Source organism: Calypte anna, chromosome 1 (genome assembly GCF_003957555.1).
Source record: "Calypte anna isolate BGI_N300 chromosome 1, bCalAnn1_v1.p, whole genome shotgun sequence".
Lineage (NCBI taxonomy): Eukaryota > Metazoa > Chordata > Aves > Apodiformes > Trochilidae > Calypte > Calypte anna.
The window spans coordinates 105,676,876-105,688,373 of NC_044244.1; positions in this window are offsets into that span (position 1 = coordinate 105,676,876).

Sequence of the window (11,498 nt, forward strand, 5' to 3'; positions counted from 1 at the left end):
ATTTGACTCATTCTAGTCCAGTGCATCTGCAAGCCACTAAATTGGAAAAAGGAAACTCGGATCGTTAGAGAAATCTCCCAGAAAGTGCAATTGGCTCTATTTTGCATTCATTAAACTGTCCTGGTGTTAGAGCTGCTAATCAAATGCAGTTCACTTTCAGAAGTGTCTTCTCCCTGTCACCAGTGTATGTCTGTCCAGTAGGTAGCTCTCTGTAAAACCAAATATGACATTCAAAGAAAGCTGACAGAGTAATAGGAACTCTTTTTCTACTTGGGATATTAAATGCTTAAGGGGTTTGCACAGAGTTACATGGCTGATATTCAGAGGAATTTTAATGGCAAATGGAAAGCTTTTCTAGATGTAACTAATTTCTATAGGTTGATCTTTTTACTGGAAATAAAAATCAAGTGTGTATAGTTCTTTTTTTAAAGAAAGCTGTCAAGCTAGAGAAGAGTAGGGGTGGAGGGAGCAAAAAGATGCTCCCCATCTGGACTCAGGGTCTGTGCTTTTTGTGGTTTGCCAGTTACAACATGGTAAATTACGTAGCTTTTGCTACTGTTCTTGTTCAAGTCACTGTCCAAAAATTCACAAAATGTAGCTCATTCTGACACCTAAAAAGTATGAACTGCAATGCAGAACTGAAATACATGGTGAGAGATTGAAAAATGCAACTTTTCTCTGTCCAGTTGTTGCATCAGGTAAAACACTTTCTGAGAAGGATGATTTATTTGAGGGCTTTTATGTTGTGGAGGGAGGGAGAGAGAGAGTAAGTATCCTGCACTGGTGATCAATTTTAGGGTTTGAAACCTTGGTGTTAAAGAGGTAATGTCTGTTTCTATAATGCTGAGTACCTGACATTATGCCAAATACAAATGCAGCTCTCTCAACACACCATTAGGAGCCTATACAGAGTACAGAAAAACAGAACCACCTCAGGACAGAAAAGTCTGCCAGTGATTCTGGAAATCCAAATTTAATCTGGAAATTCAAATTTAATTTGGGTGTTCTTTTCTCTATTAAAACTTAAGTTTGTTAAATAATATATTTACCTTTCACAGGCTGAGACTTCTAGAGCTAACTGGTCTAAAAATTGGGTGTTAAGTACTTTCAGTTTTATTAGTTGCTGGTTTTGTATTGGACGTTGGTTTAGTATGAGTTTTATTTTTTAAAGAATCTGCTTTGTAGCATTTTGCAGTCAGGCTTTGTGTGTAATTGGATTTTATGTGATCTATAGGGGAGAGAGGGGGAAATACTGTACGTGTACCCCAGTGTGTTTCAGAATTGTCCAGTTCAGGTGCTGGTGAGTGCAGTGCCTTGGTGCTTGGTGGGCCAGCTGTGTTATTGCTTACTTTGCTGTGCTAAACACTGTCTCTGTTCCCCTACCAAGCTAAAATCTGCTGTTGTTGTGTCTGTGCTCTGTACTATGGTCCTGGTTCCACCTGCACTGTAGACAAATCCTTAGGATCTGTAGAATTATCCCTGGCAACTTTTGTTCATTGAGAATTAAACTCTGATTCCCTGGGGGTTGAATGTTAGGATTTAGTGGTGGGAAGGGGTGAAGTAGGTTAATTACTGCAGCTATAGACTTAAGTCTGGGCTTTATTAGGCTACAGCTTTGCTGTTAAAAGCAGATCTGCTTCATCAAGATAATATCCCAAGTAATTTTGAAGTCAAATTTGCTGTTCCTTGCATTGTGTTATATCGGCCTATAGAGAAAGGAGACAATCATATAATTTCTGAATTAAAATCATATTCTTTTCATTATGCTTTTTTCAGCTTTACATTTGCAGGTAGTTAAGGTTTTAAATACTAATAAACCTGGCTGGGGGTAAACCATGGCAGGTTGCTTTTATAACATTAGGCATCATCTAAATGGTGTATGGTGTATGCTGCCCAGCATTATGTTGTGTATTTGTACAATATAAATGATGGACCCTGCTTCAAAGACCATTCAGTCCAGCGTGGCTCATAGAGCATTTAATAACATTCTTATCATTCATGTAATATATTTTTTAAAGTACCATTCCATATGTCTTTTGTTTAACAGTTTTAACTTGTGTTAGTGCATGGGCTTAGTTTGTTCAGCTTGCTTACTTCTGTTTCTGACAGATGGGCAATAAATGGGCACACCAATGCATGGAAATTGCCACTGAGAACAAATTATGGTTACTTGATGTAATAATTCTTTTTGTCTTTGTACCAGCTGATGAAATACACGTGCAAGTCTTATTTGAGCTTCTTGAGAGCTGAAATGGTTTTGAGTTCAGTATAGTCCTTGTCACTTTACACACAAGGAAACAGAAGTTTAACTGAATTTGATTTAGCTTAAGCATTTAAAGATTTTTACATAATGATATGTCTGTCATTTTTTCTTGCAAAAACATTAAGTCTTGGTCTTTGAAGATGTTAAGAATCCTAAATTTTGCTCAGTCTCCTAGATTATTATTAGCATTGTGCATCTTTATTGAAAAAGAAAATGATTGACAACGATCATACATTAAAATATCATATTCCCTGTTCTTTGATTATCTGTGTCTGCCTTTCAGTGTTTCTCTGACTCATTTGGTAAGGGTTAGTTATCGCTAGCACATTGTGACTCTCTAATTTAGTCATGTAATTCAACTTCTGGTGCAACTGGGTTTTTTTACTAGAATGTCCTAGAATCCTGTGTTCTATAGAAAACAGGACTGGTTTTCCTACAATGTTCAACGTGTTGCTGTAGCTTTGTACTCTTTATTAAAATAATACTGTACATTTTTACTGAATTTAGAAGTATTACCAACGTTTCTGGCACTCTGGGTAGCTCTACCTCACATCATGGGGGGGAAGGTGTTTACTTATTGTTCTCTAAATGTTGGTGTCAAATATAGGCCACTCTAAAATCAGATCCCTGCAATCAATGGGTCCTTGAAGGAAGGGTTTCTTTCCCTTGCTGTTTGTACTCAGGCAGGATTAAACTTGTAGACCTGGCACTATACCAGAGGGTTAAACTGCTGCTTATCATTGTCAGTATATTCCTCTGATATTTGTAAACCTAGAGTATCACAGACTAACAGACTGTAGTGGCTGTGCTTTGAAAGCCTTTTGGAAATTTCACAGGACAGGGAGCATTTGCCTGCTTCCTCAGTGGAGTGAATCACTGTGCACAAGCTTTGGTCAGAGCTAGTTTTCAGTTTCATTTTACATTCCACCCTAAGTGTGCAGGTATAGTTAAAGGTTCTGAGTTCTAACCTAGGAGGATGTGTCAGGTTTAACAGCTGGTGGGTTTGGAAGTCGTCTGACTTCATTGGCACTGTTGGAATAATTTAAGTGACCAAGGTAATTTCTGCAGGCACCTTTCTGATGCAGACATGTGGACCTGATGTTTGCACTTAAGATATTCTTGGGGGCTTTCTCTTGTATTCCCAGTGAATACCAAGATTTCAACCTAGAGTAAAATACTTCTTTCTGGACAGGAAGGTTCTTTTGAACTATTTACTGTGGGAAGTTGGAGCAGGGGGATTTTTTGTTTTGTCTGTTAGAAGTGTTTAGATTTTTATGCTCTACCATAATTCTACTACTGTAGACTTGGATTTAGTGTTAAATAAATCAATAATTTTTTTTTCTACTGCTGATTAAACATTGTTTAAAACTGCAGTTGCTGACTAATCACTGAGGGTGTGGCTTGGCTGTGTCTGATGCGTGGTGTAACCATTGTAGAGGAAGCCTCTACCTTTAACAAAATATCTTGGATATGGAAATAGTACTGCCCGCTAATCCCCTGTCTCCAGTGGATCTTGAACATGGCCTCTGTTTACAGAGATTCCACATCATACAGCAAGATAATAAGGAGCTCACTGCACAGCTTCTTAAGTGGAGGTTTTGCACTTGAAAGATGATGGGATAGAATATTAACTTGGTAGAAGACAAACCACTGTTCAGGTTTTGTGTGCAATCTAGACTCGCTTTTGCCAGTAGACACATGAGAACAGAGTTCCCACTTTGCTCCACTACAGTTGTCTTACCACCCTCTTCTGGTCTGATGTGGAGGATTGACAAGATAGGGACTAGACAAGGTTTTATTGTAGATGCAACACTGCAGATCAAAGTATGTCAGAAATTACTTCCCTCTCCAGTAATACTGTGGTACTGCTGTTCCTGCTGTCCATCAGAGGCACAGAGACTTCTGAGAGCATTAATTAAAGGCTAATTCATTCCTTTGAAAAATTCGGTGTTTAACTGTGGTCTAAGCAATGATATGAACAGGTGGAATTTAGGACATGGGGCTTGGAAACAGATACAGAAATACATGTTATATGTGATGGCTAATAGACTGTCCAGCACATTGTGGGGTTAGTAAGAGCAATTGTAACAGATATGTTCACATCATCACATTAAAATTAAATATTCACTGCTTTAGAAAACCTACACAATGAGAAGTTGTTTTGTGCTTGTCTGTGCTTGTCTGTGCTTGTTGTTTTTCAATTAGGAATCACAAATGACATGGTTTTAGTTAATCATTTACTTGGGAGGGAAAAAAAAGCCTGAAACCCCTAAGGCAGCTACCATGAGTTTGAGTAAATTTCTAGGCATGCGGATAAGCCAAGAGCAATAAAAATTTTCAAAATGTAAAACTCTTCCTGGTAAATTTGTGGCCCCTAGTTCTTTGTCCTCTTTCTGCTTAGGTATTTTGAAATAAAATATTTAATTGTGGTTTAAATGAAATTTGACTTTGAAAGTTATTTCTTACCCCTTCTCTAAGAGAAGTGACAAGAAGCAAAAAAATGTCCAACTCCTTAGGAAATAGATCTTTTGGGGTTTTTTTTTGTGTTTGCTTGTTTATTTAGGAGAAGAAGATCAGATTACACAGTCAACAGAAGCAGAAAATGCTGTCGTTATGAAGCTAGCTTTCAGGTTACTGTGTTTCTCGTGATCAAAGCCTGGGAACTACTTTTTTCTAGCATTGATACTAGTTTTACAAAATCGGTTCTGAATAGGATCAAACCCTGGTGTCCTTATTAAAGTTCTGTGCTTCTGAATTTCACTGAGATGATGCTCCGATGTTTCAGTAGGTTTCAGTGACAAGTTATTGCAGGCCTCCAGGTCATCTGCTTTGTACTTTGTACTCCGTTTGTTTACTGTGTTCTTAACCTCCTGCTGACACCCTTAGGTCAGGAGCATTGGGGGCTTTTTTCCTTTGTGGTTATCACAAAACCCATCTCGATCACTTCAGGTCTCAAAAGAACTTGTGTCAAACACCTTGCACAGAAACAATAAATAGTTCCCTGTTGTTCTTTTTAGCCTCTCTCCTTCTCTTCCCCTATTATCTCAGGCAAAAAGTTTTCTGTATTTTACTGTGATTTCTAGTTGAGTATTGTTTGCAGTATATCGAATGATCTGTGTTTACAGTAACACAGTCTGTTGAACCTGTATTGAAGTGCCTTATTTTATGTTGTCTATGTCAGGCATTCAAAAAAACTTGCTCGGTCCTTTTTTCCTTCTCTGTAATGAGTGAGACTCACCACCAAGAACAGTGGATGTGTGCTGTAATGATCTGTGTTCTAGCTTTTGGAAGTCTGGTTTTTGTTGTTTGGTTTTTTGGTTGGTTTTTGGTTTTTTTTTTTTTTGGGGGGGGGGTGGTGTTTCTTCTTCACACTGATGAGAGAGATTCATTTTTTTCAGCATCAAAATGTTCATGTAGTCATCATGTAGTCACTGTTTAGAAGATGGGATTTTACGGCAGCTAGGTGTCATGGGGTACAGTAAAATTATGTGTACAAGCAATGATACTTGATTTACTATGGGATGTCACCACAAAGTGTTTAAGACTAAGAATGAATATGTAACTAATTAATGGTTAAGCTTTTTATCCCCCAATATTCTGGTATAAATCTCTAGTTTGATTACACTTGAGGGAGGAGAAAGAACTCCTATGCAAGAGGCAAATATTCTTAGGCCTAAGTTCATAAGATGTGGCAATAGGTAGGCTTCTCAGCCTTCATGGGACATGCATGGACAGATTGTCAAGATTTACTTGATTCAGCTGTGTGTTTTCAGTAGAGTTTTTTGTTGCTGCAGTAGCCCAGCAACACAGTCCAGGAGTGACAAATGTCAGGCTCCCTGAAGTTCTACCAAAGTGCCCTAAGAAGGATTTGAACATTTTTCCTTGGTACTACTGAGAAGTCCTGGTGGCACAATCCTCATGTGTGGCATCTGTTCAGCTTTTCAGGTTACAGCATGTTGGTCTTGGGAACACAGGAAAAGGACTTTCTGAACCACTGGCTGCAGCTATTCCCACCTGGGATGAACTACATTATCTGATTAAAGATGCACCTAAAACCAGAGCTTTTTGTCTATTTTTCTCCACTCTACCAACATTAGAAACATGTTTGAAAATGTGACTGCTCTGAACTTCAGGAATAAGCTTTTACCTTCCAGATTAAATTTTCTTCACATGAAATCTGTAGACACTTGTTCTTTGTCCACTGCTATCTCTAGAGCGAACAATTCTTCACAGGTTTTACTCCTTAGCTTTAAAACCGTTGGGGTTTTTTGGTGGTTTTTTGGTTGGGTGGTTGGTTTTAGTTTTTGGTGGATTGGTTGGTTGTTTTTTTGGTTTTTTTTTACTATCACCACTTCTCTTACCGTCCCTGTTGTGGCCAGAAGATGGCACTTAGGTACGCAGTAAGAAGGAGTAAATGAGGCTAATACAATTTAGCTTTGCTGATACTGTGTGGAACGACAGTAAACATCTTGGGCAAATGATAAATCACAGGATAAGAGATCACTTTGATCTTGTAGCACATGAGGGGCACACATTCAAGAACAAAGTCCAGGAACTTGTGACTTCACATAGAAACTCTTTATTTCCTTTTTCAATAATAAGCATCTGTTATGTCCCAGAAGGCAACTGTTGCACAAAAATACTGCATGTTTTTGTGTTTGGTTGGTTTTTTGGTTGTTGATTTTGGGTTGTTGTTTTTTGGTTGCTGGTTTTTTTTTGTTGTTGCTGTTGTTATTGTGGGGTTTGGTTTTTTGGTTTTTTTGTGGGGTTTTTTTGTTTGTTTGTTTGTTTGTTTTTTGGTTGTTTTTTAAGGAGAATAACGTAAAAGCGGTTTCTAACTCTTAACTTGTTTTCCTATTCCAGATGAGACTTTGTACTTCACATTCAGGCCTGGTCTAGAGATTATTTTCCACTGAAACAGCTTTGTCACCTATGTCCTTTATGCTTCTACTTACCCTTCCTTCCCAAATAATGGTATTTATATCCATCACGTAGACTGAGTTGTACTGTTCTACAGCAAACTAACTTCCCATGCCCATTCATGATAAAGCCATCATAGCATGAATATTTTTATCCCAGTGTAACTTTATCAAATGTCAGAGACAGTGCTCTCAGCTAGTCTTGTTAAAGCAATACAGCTTTTCTGTGTAGCCAGGTGTCACGGTTTAACACTGTCCCGGCAATTAAACCGAATAACAGACTCTCTCTATTAATCTGTCTCTCCTTGATAGAGAAAGGAGAGAGAATAAGGGAGAGAGACTTATGGGTTGGAAACTAAACTACACAACTTTAATGAAACAGTAATGATAAATAGGAAAAATTACTAAATATATACAAATATACAGGAAAATGGAAACCACATTCCTCCCCCCTCTCCCCCAGTAACTCTCACGTCACCACCGAGGCTGTAGGGCAGCCCTGGGAAAGTCCAGGCTGGACTCCTGGAGTCGGCAGCAGTCGGGAACCGGAGGCAGGAACACACAGATATGGGCTGGCACGGATCAGGACCACAGGCAGACGAACGGACAGGATCCTTCCAGGATGCCAGGAAGGAAGGGAAGCAGGAAATCAGGAAAAGATCTGGCTCGGCCCTCGTGATGCCTCAAATTTATACTGAGTGTGACGTATATGGGATGGAATACTCTGTTTGGTCAATTCTGGCATCTATCTTGTCTGTTCCTCCCCAAAGGAGGGTTCAGGTGGGACCTCTTTACTCCTTCTGGAGGGTAAAATGTTTTCCTCAGAGCTGAGCAGTGTCCTTGGCTCTGCATACCAGTCTCTAGCAGTAACTATAAACATCAAGTGTTATCAATCCTAGAAACACACACTGTCTGAGAAACTTGCTGTTAATTTCAGTAAGTGCAACTATTTACAAGAGACTTAGTTAAAAATAAAAGTACAAAACAGAAAATCACCTTTATCCTGGCCCAAACCAGGACACCAGGTTTGAAGGGATGGAGCTCTGAACATGTACTTAAGAGGTCAAAGGGGAAGGAGATAAAGTGGCTGCAATTCATCTAGGCAGTTTCCCAAGGCTGTCAGAGTTTTTTTAATTATTATTATTCTTTTTGTGCAGATCAAGGCTCATCTAAACATGAGCAGAAACCAGAGCTGTTTGTCTGGCCTGCTGTCCATGTGGTGGTACTGCCTAAAATCCCTGGACTTATGCCTGTGGCAGTCTCACAGGGTTAGGATTCAGCCTCCCTATTATTGTCAGCCTCCCTCTTTTATCAGGGTCTGCCAGGGGTTTGATGTCATTGTCAGTTCATTATGCCAACAGCTGCAGTCACTGATCCTTCATGACCTTCTGTCTCTTTCACCTGCCATTGCCCACAGCCTTCTTCCCACCACCATTTCTTGTCACTGATTTGGTTTCAGAGTTTGCTTCCAGACCTTTTGCTTTGCTCTGTCAAAGCAGTGTTGTAGTGGAGAGTGCGTCTAGGCTTCCCCAGACTGTGAGTCCTCTTTCAGTCAGAAAACTCCTAAGTGTGAGAACAACTTGAAAATCTGTTTCCTTTGTGTTTTCATTGGTTATCTCTTGGTAATAAATAAATAAATTAAATCATTATTTATATGTATGTGTATATATACATACCCACACGCACACATATTGCACTATGGTCACTAACAACCAGATTATTTTCCACATTGCTAGGGTTCTTGCAAGGGATGCTTCATCCACTGTCTCTGGTAGTAGTTTTTCTGATTCAAGACCAAATTAAGCCATATCAAACCCCAGCCTGAAGTCCTTTGAAGATCTACCTGCAAGTGCTAAGCCCCTAAACAATCCAAAGGGCTCCTGGACCTTCTCAAGTCTGAAGGAAATGGTCTCAAGTTGCACCGGAGGAGGTCTAGATTAGATATAAGAAGCTTCTTCACTGAAAGGGAGATCAGACACTGGAACAGGCTGCCAAGGGTGGCTGTTGAATCACCATCCCTAGAGAAGTAGAAGTGGTCCTTAGAGACATGGTGTAGCACTGGACTCGGTAGAGTTAGGCTATTTAGACTCGACGATCTTAAAGGTCTTTTCCAACGAGAAGATTTTGTGATTCTCTGATCAACGAGTGATAAAAAAGACTATGAGCTGTGAAAGGAGGCAGGACTGCAAGGAGCACTGGGGATGGGCTAGCAGGCTGTATCCAAACCCGCCACAAGGAGGCTGCAGTTTAAGTAAGTCCTGTCTCACTGCTGGTCCAGAACAGGATTCCGAACTGGGATGAGGCACAGTTGTTCCTCAGACTGCGTGCCTTCGTATTTTTTGTTTTTTTTTGGTTTTTGTTTGGTTTGGGTTTTGTGTGTGTGTGTTTATGTGTGGAAACCAGGTCTCACTAGCTCTTTGACTGACTGGCTTGGGGTGCTTGGCACTGAGTTGTAAGCCTTCTGTTGTTCCTTTGCACTGTTCAGCTGCATGGGTCACGGGCTTCAAACAGCTCTTGGCAGTGTGAGTGTACCTGCTACTAAATGCATGTGTAATAGCATGCCTTCTTTGACCATAAACTGTTAGTCCAACTGCTAAATGCTTCATCTGCAATATGAAAAGATGCAAATTGCTGTTGGTGGTTGGTCGCATAGCAACAGCAGAGCGAGCACAAAATCCCAAGTATTGCCAGACTAGAGAGCCACGGCGAGCTTTCAGAAGGCAAGAGAGTACAAATATGTAATGAATCTCCAGAGGAACTGGACAGCATAAGGAAACACTGCTCTTTTTAACAAGAAATTAAAAATTCCCCAAAAACCCCACATTACTTCTCTGTTCCCATGAGATATGGGACAGTCCAGAGCTAAACACTGCATGCCCCCACAACCATGGGACAAGTTGGGCTGCACCCAGTCAGGAGTCACAAGTGGGGACTGTGTTCACGTGTGGTGTTCCCCAGGGCTCAGTCCTAGGGCCAGTTCTCTTCAATATCTTTATCAGTGAGTGATCTGTACAGAGAGATCAGGTTCTCCCTCAGTAAGTTCACAATGGTACCAAGTGGGGTGGCAGTGATGATCTGCCTCAGGGTAGGAAGCCTATACAGAGGGACCTAAACAGGCTGGGTCAATGGGCCAAGACCAAAGGGACTGGTCTTGTTTAACATTTTTGATGTTTAACATCTTTGTTGGTGACATGGACAGTGTCATTGAGTGCACCCTCAGCAAGTTCATATCAAACTGTGTGGGGCAGCTGACACGCAGGAGGGAAGGGATGCCACCCAGAGGGACTTTGACAGGCAGGAGAGGTGGGCCCATGGCAACCTCATGAATTTCAACAGGGCCGAGTACAAGGTCCTGCATCTGGGTCAGGGAAATCCCAAACTCTGATACAAGCTGGGCAGTGACTGGATGGAGAACAGCCCTGAGGAAAAGGACTTGGGACCGATGGGGGATGAGAAGTTCAACATGAGCCACCAGTGTACACTTGCAACCCAGAAAGCCAACCCTGTCCTCGACTGCATCAAGAGAAGCGTGGCCAGCATGGAGGTGATTCTCCCCCTCTACTCTGCTCCCCTGAGACCCCACCTGGAGTACTGCATCCAGGTCTGGAGCCCGTTACAGGAGGGACATGGACGTGCTGGAGTGTGTCCAGAGAAGGGCCACGAGGATGATCAGAGGGCTGGAGCACCTCTCCTATGAAGACAGACTGAGAGAGTTGGGGTTATTCAGTCTGGAGAGGAGGAGGCTCTGAGAAGACCTTATTGTAGTGTTTTAGTATCTGAATGGGGCTACAAGAAAGTTGGTGAGGGACATTCTGAGGATGTCAGGTAGTGATAGGATTAGGGGGAATGGATTCAAACTAGAGGAGGGTAGATCTGGATTGGAAGTTAGAAGTTCTTCACCATGAGGGTGGTGAGACCTTGGAACAGGTTGCCTAGAGAAGTCGTGGAAGCCCCATCTCTGAAAGTTTTTAAGGCCAGGCTGGACAGGGCTCTGAGGAACCTGATCTAGTAGGAGGTGTCCCTGCCTCTGGCAGGGAGTTGGAACGAGGTAATCTTAAAGGTCCCTTCCAACCCTGAAAATTTCTATTCTATTCTACTCCTATTCTATTCTATTCTATTCTATTCTATTCTATTCTATTCTATTCTATTCTATTCTATTCTATTCTATTCTATTCTACTTGTATGACATTCCACAAATCTGAGTTCCAGGTCCTGCATTTGGGTCACAGCAACCATGTGCAACACTACAAGCTTGGGAAAGAGTGTCTGGAAAGTTGCCTGGTGAAAAGGGACCTGAGGTTGTTGTTTGACAGTCA